The sequence below is a fragment of the Pteropus vampyrus genome, unplaced genomic scaffold, assembly GCF_000151845.1.
Source record: "Pteropus vampyrus isolate Shadow unplaced genomic scaffold, Pvam_2.0 Scaffold24, whole genome shotgun sequence".
NCBI classification, from domain to species: Eukaryota; Metazoa; Chordata; class Mammalia; order Chiroptera; family Pteropodidae; genus Pteropus; species Pteropus vampyrus.
In genome coordinates, this window is record NW_011888805.1 from 4,539,443 (window position 1) to 4,544,164 (window position 4,722).

The 4,722-nt window shown below is 40.0% G+C and overlaps 1 protein-coding gene across 3 annotated transcripts in view; it reads right to left on the minus strand.

Moving 5' to 3' along the window:
* Positions 1-4,722, minus strand: part of STX11 (syntaxin 11) — a 40,950-nt gene that overhangs the window by 28,061 nt on the left and 8,167 nt on the right. The gene's annotated exons all lie outside the window — the stretch shown is intronic.

A 4,722-nucleotide genomic window follows, 5' to 3' on the forward strand; every position in this document is an offset into this window, starting at 1 on the left:
AAGAACTGCCTCTTAATTCAGATACTATATTTAAGGTTATTTAATGTAACAAATGTAAATAAGTTACAGTAGAAGAGCTGCAGGAGATTCAAAGATTAAGAATCAAGAAATCACAATAGCTTCCCTCAACTAAGCTTATAATTTATGGGGAGAAATAAGCAGGTAGAAGAATAATAAAAGAGTAAGAATTGGCCAGAAAAGGAGAAAAAGGATCCAGTATGAACTTCTCAGCAGGTTCAGGCTACAAGCTGGAGCACAGCGCCGCATCCTCTCTCACTAGGGCCAAGAAAGTGAAGTTGAAAGATAAGAAAGTGCAGACGCTGACCTCTGAGCGAGTGTGCTTCAACCTTGGTCTGTTAAGCACCCTCCTAGGCCAGAACCATCAGATTCTTAAAATCCACTTTTAAAAAGCTGTGATATTAGTTCATGATCTTCGGAGCTTTGAGTTTATTTTCTTTTACTGAATATTATACATTAAAATATTAACAAACTAACTTCTATCAAAGGCACGTTGTATGACACACACAGAAATTTCGTTCTCTGTTCCTTGCTATTTATTTCACTCGATAAATGAAAAAAGTCATTTTCTCGTTCTCTCTTTGCCAATGCATGTGCTCACAACTGGACACACACACACATACGCACACAAACACGCACGAAGGACTGGTCGGTTTTGAACTAGATTGACCAAAAGACTTTCCTTTGTTAAAAAGAGGTCCCACATCTGGTAACCAAAGCCAGCCCTAGAGCTTCCATTTTTCCATAAATGTTATTTCATGAGAATGGGAAATGTCCTCTGACCTTAGTCTAAGCCTTGCTGCAGGCTCTATGATCTCACACTGTCCAGTGCTTTCTCCTTCTGAACAATCACCATATTCTGTTAATCACTTGACTGCCTATCGTCTGCTTGACCATAAGCTCCACGTGGTCAGGGTCTGTACTTGTTTGCCATGTACCCCAGAGTGTCCAGCATAGAGGAGAGCCTCAATAAATATTTGTTGAATAACTATGCTTGCCAGAATGATTTCCCTCAATCATTTTTGATGAGGCTGGGTCTCTTGTACACAAAGATGAAAAAGGTGGTCCCTGCACAAGGTACTCAGAGGCGGAGAGGAAAAATAATGGTAAAAAATGTAATAATAGAGGGATATATGGGAGTACTTTCTGAGCTCCATGGTGGGTGGCAAACTCATTCTGGGTGAAGGAAAGAGCAAGCTTCCTAGAGAAGATGGCGTGTAAGCAGATTCTAAATGGTGTAATAGGAGTTTGATGAGCAAGAGAAGGAGACGGAACCCAGGCAGAGAGACAGCCTGAGCGAAGGCATAAAGCATCGAAAGCATGGGGACCACAGCAATCTCATGTTGCAAGAGTGAACAAAACATACCAAAATATCCTAGGAGTTTATTAGCTTATTCTTTAAGTGACTAATATTCCTGTAATGACCTGACTTAAAACTGATAAGTTTAAAAGTGCTTTTTCTTTTGAAGAAAAAGAATCATTCCCTATTTTGATGAATCAGATTATATACTTTCTTGTCACAGTTCTCTCTCTGTCATCCTATTGGATGGTCAATTAAGGTTTTAAGACAGCACCTCAAAGCTTCATCTAGCGTGAGATTTCTTGATACTTCATTCTCCTATAAAGTTTACTGATTCCTCTAAATTCACTGACTGCCCCCCGCCCCCAATCTACAACTATTCAAAGAATTTGGCCTCTCTCACCTAGCTATCTAAGATGCAGAGAGAACAAGTATTGTTCTGTCTTCTGTTATAGTTTCAGGATTGCAGCAATGCACATCTGGTTTTATTTCTAATTTTCTATCACGTGCCTGGGTATATTGATTAGTAAAAGGCAGAGACATCTCTCTCCAGCAACCTTGGTCAGATGCCAGGCAAAGACTTTCGGCCAGGCCCTCTATACCAGGAATGTGCTATGAAAGACAAAAGATGAATGTCACTGTGTCAGTCCTGCTAGGATTAATGCTGAGGTGTTCCTCTGATGTTCCATGGTTCCCATAGTTTCTTGCTAATTTGAAAAATCCCAAAAGACTTGGTCACCATCAAGGGCAATGGTTCTGAAACTATAGCATGTATCGAAATCATTTGGGAAAAACTTAATTATGGAAATGTGAACCCTGGCAGCCAATATAATTAAGTTAAAAATGCCAGTTCATGGACTTCACTCCTAAAGATTCTGTTCTAGTAGATCCTCAATGTGGGACTGGACTTTGTTTTCTTTGCTGTTGCTGTTCTTATTTTGGGGTGGGGGTGGGGGAAGGCAGGGTTAAATGTCCCGGGTAATTCTCATGCTTATAATCTATAGCCTACACATTGAGATTCACTGGACTGGTTTGAGGCCTTTAAAAGGCTGAGGAGTAAGAGAGAAGAGAGGAGGGAGAGAAGAGAGAGAAAATGTAGCCTAATGCCACAAAACTGTTTATGCCATTTAACAGTGTTAAAGTCTAGAATTATAGCAATGACCAGTGTGTATTACACTTTTGTTCTGGGTCTGGACAGCCAAGAGTTGTCAGTCTCTTCTACTCCTCCTCACTACACCGCCCACCCCAGCTCTCCCACTTCTGGCTCTTCTTCTGCTCCTAACCTTCCTAGAATTAAGGCGACTGTCTTCTTGCTGTCTGGTCAGCTAGTCTGAAGCGTTAAGGGCCTTGGACAAAACGCCAGCTTTCTGGCTCCACTCAGGAGGGAGATGGTCTGGGTCAGAAAGACACAAGCAAGCCCGTGCAGAGGTGAATGCTCTCTTCCACCCGAACATTGTGGATGATGTGACACTCAGATCCCCTTTAGGACCAAGGCTGTGTCCTCTATCCTAGAAATGACTCCAGTTTCCTGGGTTCAGAACTTGCTTTCTGTTCCTCCAGTTGCCAGGAATGTCACCTGCCAGGGTTCACAGTTCCAGGAATTGTCCTTGACCGAAGGAAGTTGCTCAACCCAAGATTACGCTTTCTGCCTGGGTGCAGCCCCATTCAATGACTAGTTGATATGAAGGATACAATGACCAGCTCCCTCGCTTCGAAGTGGCAGAACAATTCTGAAGGGCCATCCCAGCTCCAAAAGTCCCTCTGTTGAGGCCACCATTGTATACGCACCACAGTTCAATTTCACCCTCTGTGTAAACCGGCAGACCGTTCCCCTGCTAAGAAGTATGGTTCTCAGAGTACCTCCCGATAAACCTCCTGTACGCAATTTCAGAGTCTATCTAGGGAACTTGACCTAAGTACTTAACGTGCCTCTTTCAGTCAAATACTGACAGTGTAATGTGTACTGGGCTTCTGAAGCTTACTTTTTGAGTAGTATTGGATGGTCACTTAATCTCTCCAAGTGTGTCCTTCTTCATCTATAGAATTCAAATGCAGACAATAACAATAATAATAACAACACTTATTATTTCTAACTTGCCAGGCTTATTAAATTAAGAGAATTAAAAGAGAAAATATATGAATTTCTTCGTAAATAATGAAGAGCTATATCATATTGTCAACTAAATAACTATATGTTGGTTTATCATGCATTAACCACGAAAGAGGGAAGGAGGAAGTGTGCTACCTACTGATATACAACTTGGCTTACACGCTGTATCCCAATTTATTTCAAATCAACAGATTTGTGTCCCAAATCAATATACTCATGCACATAATAGAAAATAAAACCAGGAGATAAGATGTGCATTGCTGCAATCTTGAAACTGAAACAGAAGAGAGAACAATACCTATTCACTGTTTTCTATCTGAAGACAGCAACAGACCAATTTCCACTACTCTGTAAAGTCAGAATTCACATTATTACTCAATAAGTTATGCAATGAGTAATGGAATGTCATTTTACATTTTCAAATAGAGAAGAGAGAACAGTTGGGGATACAAAATGGGGAATACTTTTTTAGACAATTCAGTATTTTCTGATTTACCCTGATACTGTACCCAATGAAAAGTAAAAAAAAAAAAAAAAAAAAAAGTACACAAATTAAGTTGAAAACATTTAATTAGATCAAGAAGGATAACTTCAATTCTAAAACTGTGCTTTATATTTAAATGACCAAGTTCTTAAGCCTTACAAAGAACTTGAGTGAGATACAAAAATAATGTCTGGTATCTACAGACCCGAGAGTAACCAATGAATGACTTACTCTGACGGACGGTTTCCTTATCAGCAGAAGTCACAGAATGGTTAGAACCGGGAGGGCCTTAGACACCTACCAGAGCCCCCAATTCTAGTGGTTCTCTGCTCTCAGGGAAACCACAGTTGAACTGAAGAAGCAAGACAAATCCACATGAAATAGTAACCAAAACTGTTCACTCTCTTGTCAGTCGAGCACTGAATGAATTACAGACAGGAATATAGGAATTCAAACCAAGGGGTCAACATGTGGGCTGGATCATCCCAGAAGGCTTCATGTCAGTCTCAAATAATGGGAAACTATAAATAAATATCTTCATTCCCTGGTAATTGTGAAGAAATGCTGAATGAAACATTTTCTGAGCATGTGGAGAAAACATTTAAGAACTTCAAGTTTTAGACATTTGACCATTTTAGAACTTCAAACTTAAGATGAGTTTGCTCATTCAGTTTAGGTTCAATATGAATTCAGTGCTTATAATCCTTAAATGGTCCAAAGTAGAGGCCTCTGAGGAAAAGATAATTAGACCCTGCTTACTGAACAAAAATCAGAGTATTAATCCAATCCAAGTAGGTTGGACCATAAAAC